Consider the following 14,638-nt stretch of genomic DNA (forward strand, 5'->3'; position numbering starts at 1 on the left):
GACAGCATTGTAAGTGGGGGATAAGTGGTGGCGTAGACCCCCTCCCCTGTTCAATGACGGCTTCTTGACCTGGGTCTACTGCTTCTATGGTGGGGACGCAGGTGAACAAAGAAGTCACGTCATAGGATACCATGGTTCCATCTGTGTCCAGTTTCAGTCCTCGAACTTTGTTTACAAAGTCAATGGAGTTTTGGATGTGGTGAGGCGTGTTTCCCACCAAGGGAGCTAAGATGGTGGAAATGTGTTTGGCAATGTTGTAGGTGACCGAGTTAATGCTGCTGATAATCGGCCTGAGTGGGGCTCCTTCTTTGTGTATCTTGGGTAGTCCATAAATGCATGGAATGGCTTCTCCAGGATACAAACGGTAATATTGTTCACGGGTGATGGTGTTGTCCTTCTGTAGCTGTTGTAGACATTCTATGGTAGGAAAGACTTCGATTACAGCATGAAATTTGACAAGCAGATTGGTTGTCAGAACAAGCTTCTTCCAACTTTGTCTCCTGGCTAAAGTTAAGCCTTTTTTAATAGGCACGATCTAGAAAAGGCTATTCATGCCTTTATTAGTTCAAGGCTAGATTATTGCAACGCTCTTTATGTTGGTCTAAGTCAAACATCCATCTCTTCAACTTGTGCAAAATGCTGCTGCTCGCTTTTTAAGAAATACATCTAGAAGTGCAAACATCACTCTCGTTCTATTTACACTGGCTTCCAGTGCGTTTTGTAATTGATTTTATTGTTTGTTTTCAAAGCCTTAAATGGCCTAGCCTCAGAGTACATGTCCGAGATTTTAACTTTGGGTGGGCAAAATCGTCTGTTGCAGTCTTCGGATTTAAAAGTCGAGGTCGAGGTACAAACAATGGGGTGATCGGGCCTTTGCTGTTGCTGCCCCAAAAGTCTGGAACAAGCTCTCCCCTAACATTTGTACTATAACGGATGTAGTTCAGTTAAATCAAAACTTAAAACTTATTTATTTAGAATGGCTATTAATAATTTGATATAATATTATATAAAATTTTTAGGCAACCTTATCTGGCTTACTGTTTTCTAGGCTTCATGTCCTTTCTTATCTTTTATTGAATTCTGTGTTTATTCTCGGTTGATGTAAAGCACTTTGGACACTTATACAGTATTTACCTGAGACATAATCCTTACTCAGAGATAAATCTATAGTAACAACGAAGACTGAAGTCTACAGAGCCCCCCTAGTCCCATTTAGTCAAAAAAATGTATTATAATTACCTCGTGGCCTCAAGATACTATAAAGGTCTCCAGTGCCAAGATACTATTTCTACTATCGCTATACTATGGCCTCAAGTGTATATAAAAGGAGCCTGAACAATAGAGCAGCTTTTCTCCCCAAAGCAGAGAGTGCACAGGGCCTGCTCCAGCTACCACCTACTTAAAGCACTCCTTGGGTGATAACTATGGAGAGAGACCATTTTATTTATTTTCATATTAACTTAGGGGTGAGTTATGCTATGGTAATGGTAGCGCCAACAGCGTAGCTGTGATCGCCAAGAGGAGAGGAAAGAGAGCAGGATCAGAGCTATATTGGCCCAGCTTGGACCTAAGGCTGCTCTTTAAGCTCTGGTCTGGACAAAATGGGACTCAGGTTGGTCAAGAAACGAAAATCAGAGACTGCTGTGCTCAAATCTTTACAGAGACCTGCTTATTAACATCCTGGATCAAGCAGTCCATGCATTTTTCGAGCTGTCAGCGCTGGACTCCAGGGAGGGACTCTGTTTTACATCCCCCCCCCCCCCCTCTCTCTCTCTCTCAAACTGCTACACTGGGTGGAAGTAGAATTAGCTCTGAAAGCTACTCCTATATTGAAAAGCAAGCAGGCTAAGACAACCAACTGTGCTTTGATCTACTCTCTCTTTCTGATCCGTAGGCTACATCATGTAGTAAGATATTCTGCTAATACTACATTTACATTGTGCAGTTGGGAAGTGAAAATGATGTTTCAACTCAGATCAGATACAAGAAACATTGTCACTCTGGCAGTCTTATCACTCCTCAGTTCTTTCACTTTTGATAATGTGACACGATGAGGGTGTGATTCTATATTTAAATAAATAATAATTTGAATAAGTTGCCAACAACGTCACCTGGGGAATTTCACCCCAGGTTCACCTGAAATAAGGCCAGGGCAGAGAGTGTTTCACATTTAAACAAATAATTTTATTAACAAAATACTAATTAAAGACAACCAAACCAAAAATACTTTAACAAAAAAACAAAACAAATACCAACTACTTATACCAGTTACGAAGGCATGCCATTATTGAATAAAATAGAAATATGGGCCAAACGATTTAAAATACAATATACTATTTAAAATGCAAATACAAAATCAGCCCACAGGCCAGAGCGAGACAGCCCGCACAGCAAACGATTCGCTCTAAAACAATCAAGGGAGCATTATGTTTAACCACGATGCACTAAGCGCACACAGCAGACAGTTACCTTGGCACGCAAGCAGACAGCACACTTACCACACGGACCAAGAGAAATGACGCATGCACATACAAAACGCTGACCAGGCGACTCCACAGGTTTAGGGCTGTTAACCATCAGCTAAACTGTTGCGCTACAGGCCATGACAGCACTCGCATCAGCACACCACAACGCCGGACCACCGTTGCCAACAGTGAGACGCCCAACCCAGGTAAGAGAGAGACCGACACAGGTGCATCCTCACCTCTACTTATAGGCCATGGCAGCGGCATCCGGTTGTCAGGGCAACAGTGCCGTGCCATATAGTGGCGGGAGGGAGAAAACCTCTTGACCTGCCACAATAACATGGACTATCAGTGAATTTCCTTACGGAACACTAGCCTACACATCAAGTTGCAAGATGCAGAATTAAATCTTAAATCATGTTTTACAGTGCAGAGGCGTTACAATTAGATGGCTGCCAATAGATCTTCTTCTTTTGTATTATGTAGGCTTATGTGAATAGTGATGATCTCTTATTAAAGGCTGTTGACCTGAGCAGATCCTATTTCTTAGATCTATGAATAGCCCCACTTCAAACACTGCCCCCACAATTCCAACAGCAAGTGAAAGTAAAGTTAGAAATAAAACCTGCATCAGAGCCTTTTTATATACACTCTATATTCAGAGCACAGGAGAAAACACACACAGGACGGTTGTCTTATAAATCCTATCAGTGTTTACTCTTCACAGATCTCTCTTTTAACAACATGGATGGTAAGTTAAAGCTATGTCTTTCACTTGGCCAAACACTGCACACTGTAGGGCTATTTATTAATAATCTAAAACGTATTTTCGGTAAACACATATTTTGCCGAAATGATTCTTACAATGATATTTGAAACATGCTGTAGGCTAGCCTAACTATTGTAGACCTAATCAACAATCAGTAGAATTTTTAATGTGTCAGATAAACATTTAATCAACATTTAGATTGGACTTGGTATCAGATACCCGAACTTAACAGACTGAGATCAGGATCAGGGCCAAATGAACCAGATGATTCCTATTAAAAGCTGTTTACAAAATGATTCTCAGTGTTCTTTACTGCAGTAGATAAGTTTATGTTGTTGAACAGTGATTGATAGGCTACTGTTAGAAATGATTTGAACTGTTCTTGATCATTAAAATACATGTGGGCTTTTTAATGGTCTATGTTTTGATACCATTCTTCATTTGTGTATCATGCTAATGCCGCTATATTATTTTAAGTAGCATATTAATTGCTTTTTTTCACTGATTTTTTATTTTATTTTTTGTAATTTTTACAAAAACAAACAAAAAACAAATGTATAGTATAAATTAATCATTATTTTCTTTCAGAGTCAAACAGCAGAATTGTCATTTTGGGTAAAACTGGAGTTGGAAAAAGCAGCCTGGCTAACACTATATTTGGTGAAGAACTGTTCAAGATCGATGATTCTCTCAACTCTGGAACAAGAAAATGTCAAGCAGAGACCAGATCTGTCAAAGGAAGAAGCATCACTTTGATCGACACTCCTGGTTTCTTTGACACTGATAGATCTGAGGAGGAGCTGAAGTCTGAGATAGTGAGCTGTATCATAAAGTGCGCTCCTGGTCCTCATGCTTTTCTCATTTTGCTAAAAGTGGAGAAAGTCACAGAGCAGGAGCAGGCTATAGTACAAATGATAAACCAATACTTTTCTGAAGAAGCTTTCAAATATGCAACAGTTGTCTTTACTCATGGTGACCAGCTCCGTAAAGGACAGAAAATTGAAGATTTTGTCTGCAAGAATAAGTTCATGAATGATCTGGTGAAGAAGTGCGGCGGCCGTTGCCACGTCGTTGATAATAACTACTGGAACGAAAACCCAAAGGATGAATACAGGAGCAACCGGTTCCAGGTCGAGGAGCTACTTAAGTCAATAGACAAGACGGTGATGGAAAACAACGGGAGCTGCTACACCAATGAGATGCTACAAGCAGTGAAGGAAGAAATACAACGAGAGAAGAAGCAGATTCGACTGTTACCAGGAGACAAGTCAGAGAAAGTGATCAGAGAGCAGGCTGAGGGCAGAGTATCCACAAAGCTTTCGGTCAGATTAGCAGGTGTTGCAACAGGTACATTGTTAGGAGCTTTATTCGGTGTGGTAGTGATGGTTGGATTAGTTGTCATAGTTTTAAAGAAAATTACAGTTATCCAATCTATGGCCAAAGCAGCAGCTACTGTTGCAGAAGAATTTGGAGCAGCAGGAAGAGCAACAGCAGCAGGAGGAACAACAGCAGGAGCAACAGCAGCAGGAGGAACAACAGCAGGAGCAACAGCAGCAGGAGGAACAGTAGGAGGAGCAGCAGCAGCTGTTATAGGGGCATCTGCTGTGGCGGGAGCAGTGATAGGAGGTTTTAAAGGCTATAATGCAGCTGAGGGAGCAGACACCCCACTGGAAGCAGCACTGAAAGCAGCAGGTGCTGTCAAGAGTGGAGCCCTGCATGTTTTAGATGAAGCAAATGATGTTATGGAAGAAATATTTTATCCAAAGTCAAAACAGAGTTAAAACCTATAATGGGCTGTGACTCTCAAAGAAAATCTTGGTCTAAACTATCTTTTCTTATTAAGCTGTTTGTGTTTGTGTTGAGTATTTCTCTTTTCTGCTACTTTATACTTCTACTGCATTACATTTCAGAGGCAAATATTGTACTTTTAAAATTAACCAAATTAACAATACCAAACGTAATTTAAAAAGTATGATCCAATATTATAGATTAAGGTAAAACTATATTGATCACCATGGGGACATTCACAAGATATAATTTGGCTAAAATTTGCCTCATCTTTAGTAGCTTCAATATTAAAATTTACATATTGGTGCATTAATAATTAAAATGCCATCATTTACCTTTTTCTGAAATTTGTCATTCTGCATATTTAGAGTACTTTTACTTTTGGTTAAAAAAAAAGAGTATTTTAATGCTAATACACTTCTACTTTTGCTTAAGTAACAATTTTAATGCATGATTTTTCCGTGTAAAAGAGTATTTCTGCTAGCATGGCTAAACAGCATCCCTTAATCATTACAAACAATAAACTGACCTTGCCTTCACTGCCAGACTAGTGTTTGTCTCTACCTGAGAAGAAAAGAGATGAAGGAGGGAGACACATTAAGTGATGACAAACTGAAATATAAAAGCTTGAGTGGCTTTGCACAGAAATGTACTTTTTTTCAATAGCGTCCAAGTCATGTGACGCAGAGACTTCAAACCAATGCCAAATTGTAGTACTACACTAGGCAAATGAGACACACCACTTCATATTTTATTTGAGAGCATATTCGAATTTATATTAATATTTATTCATAATTTATGGAAAATAATGACTTTTTTTTTTCAATAGCATCCAATTCATGTGACACAGGGACTTCAAATCAATGCCGAATTGTAGTACTACACTAGGCAAATGAGACACACCCCTTTATGTTTGATTTGAGTGCATATTCTATTTTATATTAATACTTATTAGCATTTTATGGGCAAATTTTTTTGCGTAGATTTGTGAGATATGCAATTGTTTGTTTATTGCCAGGAAATTTTTGAAGAACAAAGAAAACAAAATTTCAACAATTTGAGGCAGGCCTGTACAATGATTCAGGTTGACTAATATCCCAAGGAGCAGTAGGTGGCGATAATGCACCTGTACTTGAATGACAATCTCATATAATTTGCAAAGAAGAAGAACGATGTAGAAGACAATGTAGAAAAATAGACAACATGGAAAAGGAGTTTGCTATTTAAAAACAACATGGGCCGTTTCAAAAAAGGCCAGAGGCAGCGGAGTACAGATCTCTGGCAAAAAGCTGGAGGTAGAGATGTTATAATCAGGTCTTTCATTTTTCATGGTTTTAATGAGGTAAATATTACACCTGAACAGTGGAGCTCAGTCACACTTACTCTGTTTAAAAACAACAACAAAGATCATCTAAAGTGGTTGAAAGTCATATGGTTTGAAGACAGACAAGCAGTCCGGACAGAGGGCTTAATGCAGGTAAGTTGTTGAGCCCCCAGAAGTTTTGTAATGTTAGCTTAATTTTTGGTTAGACTACATCAAACTAAAGCAATTTGGATGTAATTAATAGAAATAAAAAAAGGGAGTAATAGACAAGAAATTGTGAATTAATAGAAATTCACAAATTCAATGCTATTTAATGTCAAAATATTGGGTTAGTCTCCATCATAACCAAGAATGACATTATTTTTTAAACTATATTTATTCACTGTGGTTGAATTAAAAATGTGATTTGTTTTTTAGGTTTGACATATTTATAATAATATATAATTAGATTAATTACTTTTGGGATATTTTTATGTTTAGGAAGAGAAGTCACTGAGAGAGAAAGGCTTGAGGAGACAGCTAAAAAAGACAGACATGACAAGGTTAAGAGAAAGGAGACAAGGAGCAAAGCTCTACAGACAAGAGAGCAGAGTAAATGACAAACCAGATAAAGACACTGACAATGGAGAAGAGCTTAGCAATGTAAACATAGAACAGATACCAACAGGTGAAGAAGACAGGGACAGTACACCTGATGAGAGCAAAACGTGTACCACACAGCTGCAGCCTGACACAGAGAGTCAAGAAGAGGACATAGATGCATATAAGAAGACTTTAGGCCAGACAAATGAAAAAGTCCTTCCTAAAAGTAAAAGTGGGAAAGGAAAGGGAAAACTGAGAACTAAAACAGATGATCACTTTGAGCAAACTGACTACAGAAAGTGCAAAGCAGGCCCAAAAGTGTTTAAAATTGGGATAACAAGAAATCAGTGGAACAAAATTAAACCTAAACATGGGGTTACAAAACTCATTCCCCCATGGACCGATACATTTTATCGTGCATTTCTGAAAAAAATCCATGCTGTACACTTGCTTTTAAATATCAGCATGTCAAGACAAGCGATAGCCGTAAAAAAGAATTCCTCATTTTTCCATGCCTCAGCTCATTGTACATTTGATGGATGCAAGGCTGTCTACGTTTTTTCCAAGAAAAACAAACCAAAATCAAAGGATAAAAATATTTCCTTTAAAGTGAAGCGCAATGGGGAAGTAACACACCATAAAAATCAAACACGATCTAGACCAGCAAAATACCTGCGAAGAGGAAAGATTGCCAAAGCTCTTACCAATGGTGTCAGTAATTATTATTACTGTATGCTGAAAAAGACACCTGTTGAAGAGATCATGGCTGGGAACATAACTAGAAGCCTCACGAAGGATGTTTTGAAAAAAATATCCTCTGAAGTGAGGAAGAGTGCTAGGCTCCATAACGACATGATGCTTGAACTCATGCTGACTCAAAAAGTAATTGCAGAGAGCAGCAGTCATGCATCATCAAAAGGCTATCTTCAGCACCTACAAATAAGTCCTTTTGCTGTACATTTACACACAGAAACTGGAATAAAGATTCTTGCTGAACACCTAAGAAGACCAACACCTATCACCCTCTACCTTGATGCTACAGGTGACGTGGTTCAGAAAATCCTGGATCAAAATAAACGAGTGTTATATTATGCTCTCGTTTTGCCAGGCATGGGCAAAGACAAGCCTCCCTTACCTGTCATGGATTCACAAGGAAGTAGTCTCACACAACAAAAAGACAAATAGTACTAGTTGAGACAGATTACAGCTCGGCTCTGATTAACAGTGTGCTCATCTCCTTCAACAAGGAGAATATTTCAGTGTACCTTGCCAGAGCATTTGATATAGTTTCTGGACAAAGTGAACCTATTCCCCACTTCACTGTGCTGCATTTGTGCTCTGCCCATATCATGAAGGCTGTATCCCAAGCATTTGGCAAAAAAACAGGAGACAGAGGCATACATGAGTTTGCCGCATTCAGTTTTGCTTACCTCCTCAACTATTAATTAATATACTACTAAGTATGCAGGTGGCCCATGAAGTTTTTTATCACATGTGTGTGCTTTTTGATGCAGAGAAGTACACTCATTCGGTAAAGCAGAGCAAAATGTACCTCAACAAGTGTGTTTTGCAAACCCAGGACATGAAGCTGGAAGAAAGTGGACATGTCATTGGAGAGGAGGAAAGACCAAGTGAGAAACCTGCTGACAGTATTTTTGGAAAATCACCTTTCACACGTGCTTTTCAAGTCAGACGGGAGCAAGCTGAGTGTGACATCCTGTCAGATGATGCAGTTGGCATTAAAAACCATTACCACTGTCCGGGTGTCATCGATGTGCTGTTAAAAAACTACATGGGGATCTTACCGTTGTGGAGTGGTTTGTTGCTCGGGGATCTGTCACGGCATGGAAAAATCACAACCTGTAAAACAGATGGAAGTGCCAAAACTAGGGATACCAACTGTCATGTTGAGCTCTGGTTTGGTTTGGTCAAACACTCCATCCTTTTAAAGAAAAGGTACCTGAGACCTGAGTTCATTTCCAAAATGTTTGCCTCAATCCAAGGAAGATATATAGAGCACATTGGGCAACATAATTTGCCAATTCAGATTTTCGATAAGAACTTTGCAAGTTCTAGCAGGCCAGATGATGACCATGAAGAACAATGGAACAAGCGGACAGCTCTGTTGGTCACTCCAGGTCCAAGTCAAAGTACTTCAATCCACCCAAAACCCTGTCAAAGCCCAAGAGCCCACATGCTGCAAAAGTAAAGAGAAGAGGGAAAAAAGTGGATCAGGATCAACCAGATAAAGACAAAAAGGTAAATATATTTGAAATAATAATATTTTACCAAAAAAATAAGTATGGTATAGGCTTGACTGGGGAAATGTGCAGGAGAAAGGACATGAAGCAATATAGTATAATATGAATTTTGGTCTGTGTTTCAAAAAAGCGATCCATATGATTTATCATGTAAATTTATTTTCTGGACATACATTTCCCAATAAATGGGAACATTGTTGTAAAGGTACAGCTACTAGGCCAGCTTGTGAATACTCTATATAACATGGTATAAATAGAAGAAGAAAAACACTACATGGTAAAACAGAAAAATGGCCAATTCTAAATGTTGTTCAAAATTAATTAAAAGTTTTTTTCTTTCAATACCCAGACTGTCAATAGTAACCAGCATGTATTGATTTCCTGTTAATCCTGACTTGCAGTTAACCTTACTGTGGAAAAAGAGGGACACAGAGGTGGTCGTTGCATTGGTCCCTTCACAGATTAAGGGGCGCAACATCCTTATCCACCACAGTGAGCTACGCACACTTCGACCACCCCAGTGGTTGACAGGGGAGGTACGTGACAGCGTATTTTAAGTATATAAAGAATCACTCTGCAAAGTAGGATTTATTGTATTTACATTTTAGGAATTATAACAAGGAATGTTCCGAAACTAGGAAAGAAAAGTTTCACAAATTTGGGAATGTGTAATAATTGGCTATTATGTTGTTTATGCCAGGTTATTGAGGCCCTGTTTCATGTTGCTGCTCATACATTCAGTGTGGTGGACACCATCTACTTGATGAGTCATTACACTGCAGGTGGGATACTGTTCGGTGACAGAACTGAGCTACCCGTCACAGTTTACCAAAGGTAATATGCTGTATGTGTTTTGTATGGTTTGTTTTGTTTGTGCGCGGTGATGTTGTGTGGTGGGGTTGGGAAATGGAAGTTTACATTCATTTTCTACATACAGTAAAACATGGGCTTAGAATCAACAAGTCTTCATTACAAACAATTACAAAATTGAGATAATGCATTACTTTATCCTTGTTCCTCGTTCAAAGTGTGCCCACCAGGAAAAATCCCCTCATTAATCTTTTGGTTGAAAGTAAATGTCTTTCTATTGGATATCCTTGCCAACAGTTCTCTAAAGAAGTCCCTAAATATAAAAAGAAAGGGCATGAAAACACATTTGTCAGTGGATAACTATGGATTTGTCATTAGAAGTCTGTATGTTTGTCATCATTTTGTATTTCATACAATTGTAGGTAAACTTTGAGAACTATGAAGCTGTTCTGTCATTAGTGCTTGTCATCAACAACCACTGGAACTTTCTGGTTTGTAACTCTGTTGTTATTGATTTGTTATTTTATTATTTTGTATTATTTGTCTCTGAATGTACACCATTTCACTTTTGAATAGCAATGAAATGAAAAGTATTTGTGACTAAGATACATTTCCTTTTTTTCTGTGACAGTACATTAATGCTAAAACCAGTACAGTATTCCTGATGGATCCAGCCCCCATGTCATCTGAGTTGGAGGACTCTAAACGGGCTGCTAAAAGAATACAGTAAATCAACATTTAAGCTTTTTTTTTAAAAGAATTGATTACAAATATGTCTAAGGTGAGTTTTGAAACCTGCAATAATAACAAGTTGGTGTTGAAGTGTACAAGGTAGATTTAATTGTTATATCACAATAGGGTTTAATTAAATCCAACACCCTCACGTTATTCAGTACAGAACACTCATAAAATAGTGAAATATTTTGCATGGAGCAGTGCTGAGGATGAATTTGAATTAGAATTTAAAAGTCTAACAGTCTGGGGAAAACGCTGGCCTGCAATCTGGTGGTATGACAGCAGAGACTTGTATATCTCTTCCCAGAAGGCAGCAGGGTGAACAGGCTGCAGACTGGGTGGGTACTGTCCTTTAGTGTACTTGGGGCTCTGTAGGCACCTCACCTCACCAATATCACTGATGCTCAGTAGATGGGTACCAATGATCTTCTTAGCGGTTATAATCACCCACTGCGGAGCCCTTCTGTCCTGGGCCGTGCACATCCCATGCCAGGTGGTGAGGTTTCCAGTCAGGATGCTTTCTATGTCTTCTCTATTAAAGTTGACAAGAATTTGGCATGGGAATGTAGAGGTCTTAAGCTTCCTTTAGAAATTAATTTATTACTTATATAAAGTAGCCTAATATTTATGACTGACCTCTCCCCGTCCCTCAAGCATTTGCAATGATGAGATGAATACAAACATTGGTTATTCACTTGTGGTACCAAATGTCTGTGAGTGGATATTATCTTTTGACCTACACACTGTATCTGTTTAAAGTGTATTAACGTTTACTTATTCAGGGAATACTTCAGGATGAGAAGGACATGCCACAGCAAAACAGACTGGGTGGATGTAAAGTGGAAAGGGGGAGTTATGTGCCACCCAGTTCAAAAAGACGGAAGCAGCTGTGGTGTGATTGTTGTTTAGGTAAGCTAAGGAGATTTTGTTTGGACCATTTGATTTTTATGTTTAAAACAATTTTATGTGAACCAAATCTGTTTCTACAGTATTTTTGTGAAGCATTCTTGTCATGGGTGATTGTCCTCTATAATGTACCTCCCATGTTAGTTGTATCTGTTGTATTATTATCCAATGAAGAAGAAACACCCTCTGTAACAGGAGTGTTGTGTGGCTAGATGGCAAACGCTGTGATGGAGGCCTTCCCTCTGATGCCAGATGTTAAATTTGAAACATCAAAAACGCACATTACAAGGGAGAGGAGAGATCTAGCTCTCCAACTCCTAGAAGCATCAGGTACATGCTGTAAATCATGCGTACAGTATACCTACAATATACTTTAATTAAATAAATAATATATTGTAATTATTTTTTCAGTCTTTGATGAGCACTCGTGTTGTGCTATGTGTGCAGCCTTAAGGCCTCCGGGATCTGGACCCCCCATTACAGACTGGGTGAGTTGTGAAGCAGCGATATCATGTTTAATTGTGATGTAGACCTACTTGAGTATGGCTGAGGAAAAGTCAACTAACACAAAGGTCAAATCAATGTGTATACACACCTTGGTTTGTAATAAACCACTCAAAGCACTTTACACTAAATAAAAACAGTCACCCATTCACACACACATTCATACAACGATGGCAGAGAAATACATGCAAGGTGCCAACTGCTGATGAGAAAGAAACTAATACTCGTTCACACACACTCACACAACAATGGCACAGCCTTCTGAGCAAATACAGAGGGGGCATATATCTTCCATGTAGTGGACAACCACTCTACCTCTAAGCAACAGACATTGAAATAAATATATATACAGTGGGGGAAAAAAGTATTTGACCCCTTGCTGATTTTGCAGGTTTGCCCACTTACAAAGAATGCAACGATCTATAATTTTAATCATATGTACATTCTAATAGTGAAAGACAGAATCCCAAAGAAAATTCCAGAAAATCACATCATATGAATTTGTTAAAATTGATAACCATCTGATGAGGAAAAACAAGTATTTGACCCCCTGGACAAACAGCATGTTAATATTTTGTAGAAAAGCCATTATTGGCCAGCACAGATGTCAAACGGTTTTTATAGTTGGTGACAAGGTTTGTGCACATTTCGGCAGGGATGTTGGCCCACTCCTCCCTGCAGACAGCCTCCAAATCATTCAGGTTCCGAGGTTGTCGGCAACTCGAATTTTAAGCTCCCTCCAAAGATTTTCAATTGGATTCAGGTCTGGAGACTGGCTAGGCCACTCCAGAACCTTGATGTGCTTCTTCTTCAGCCACTCTTTTGTTGCTTTGGCGGTGTGCTTAGGGTCGTTGTCGTGCTGAAACACCCATCCTCGACCCATCTTCAGCTCTCTCACTGAGGGAAGGAGATGTTGGTCCAGAATTCCACGATACATGGCCCCGTCCATCCTCCCCTCAATACGATGGAGTTGTCCCGTCCCCTTGGATGAAAAGCACCCTCAAAGCATGATGTTGCCACCACCATGCTTGACGGTGGGGATGGTGTTCTTTGGGTTGTACTCGGTGTTCTTTGCCCTCCAAACACGACGAGTTGAGTTGAGGCCAAAAAGTTCTATTTTGGTCTCATCTGACCACATCACCTTCTTCCAGGCCTCTTCTGAGTCGTCCAGGTGGTGAATGGCGAACTTCATGCGGGCCTGTACATGTTTCTTCTTGAGCAGGGGGACCTTGCGTGCGCTGCAGGATTTCAATCCATGACGGCGTAGTGTGTTACCAACCGTTTCTTTTGTAACTGTGGTCCCAGCTGCCTTCAGTTGATTCATCAGTTCCCCCCTTGTGGTTTTGGGATGATTCCTCACCGTTCGCATGATCAGGGACACCCCACGAGGCGAGATCTTGTGTGGAGGCCCAGACCGAGGGAGGTTGGCGGTGGTGTGGTGCTTCTTCCATTTCCTGATAACTGCACCGACAGTTGATCTTTTCTCTCCAAGTTGCTTTCCGATTCTCTTGTAGCCCATCCCAGCCTTGTGCAGATCAACAATCTTGTCCCTGATGTCCGTAGAAAGCTCTTTGGTCTTGCCCATGGTGGTGATGTTGGATGCTGGTTGTTTGGGTGTTGACAGGTGTCTTTTATACAGGTAACGAGGTGAGGCAGGTGTATTTGATGTAGATAATTGGTTGGGATTGGGGCTGTGTCTTAAAGAAAGACTAACTGGCTTGTAGGAGCCAGAATACTTGCTGTTTGGTAGGGGGTCATATACTTGTTTTTCCTCATCAGATGGTTATCAATTTTTATAAATTCATATGATGTGATTTTCTGGAATTTTCTTTGGGATTCTGTCTTTCACTGTTAGAATCTACATATGATTAAAATTGTAGATTGTTGCATTCTTTGTAAGTGGGCAAACCTGCAAAATCAGCAAGGGGTCAAATACTTTTTTCCCCCACTGTATATATAAATATGTTACGAAAGATTTTTATCAATTCCACAGGTCCAGTGTGATGGCTGTGAACGGTGGTTCCATGCTCAGTGTGTGGAAATGGACAGCACACAATATGAAGAGGCAAAGAAAGGAAACTGGGAATGTCCGTTGTGTAAATAAAGTGTTTCTTTGAAATCTGCTCAATGCTGTGGAAGAAAATGACTCTGTGTGGTACAACTGCAGTTGTACAAGAGGTGTGTAATATGTGTAACGGGTAGTAGTACAATTCGGCATTGGTTTTGAGTCCCTGAATCATTTGAAATGGAATCTATTGAAGAAAAAAATATAAATAAATATTAATATAAAATATAAAATTTACTCAAATAAAATATGAAGGGGTGTGTCTCATTTGCCTAGTGTAGTACAACAATTCGGCATTGCTTTGAAGTCTCTGCGTCACATGACTTGGAAGCTATTGAAAAAACAACACTTTTTCAATAAATTATGAATAAATATTAATATAAAATATAAAATGTACTCAAATAAAATATGAAGGGGTGTGTCTCATTT

The 14,638-nt window shown here is 39.4% G+C and overlaps 1 long non-coding RNA gene and 1 pseudogene across 1 annotated transcript; both read left to right on the plus strand.

The window, feature by feature from the left end:
• The first annotated feature begins 3,158 nt into the window (after positions 1–3,158).
• Positions 3,159–14,638, plus strand: part of LOC119912835 — a 101,775-nt pseudogene continuing 90,295 nt past the window's right edge.
• Positions 10,426–14,276, plus strand: LOC119912839. The gene is made up of 6 exons (XR_005446281.1): positions 10,426–10,490; positions 10,631–10,725; positions 11,517–11,643; positions 11,836–11,970; positions 12,052–12,128; positions 14,138–14,276. It is a non-coding gene; the product is annotated as an uncharacterized LOC119912839 (long non-coding RNA).

Source organism: Micropterus salmoides, unplaced genomic scaffold (assembly GCF_014851395.1).
Source record: "Micropterus salmoides isolate LMB-PRFRI ecotype aquatic unplaced genomic scaffold, ASM1485139v1 Ms_hic_scaffold_2, whole genome shotgun sequence".
Lineage (NCBI taxonomy): Eukaryota > Metazoa > Chordata > Actinopteri > Centrarchiformes > Centrarchidae > Micropterus > Micropterus salmoides.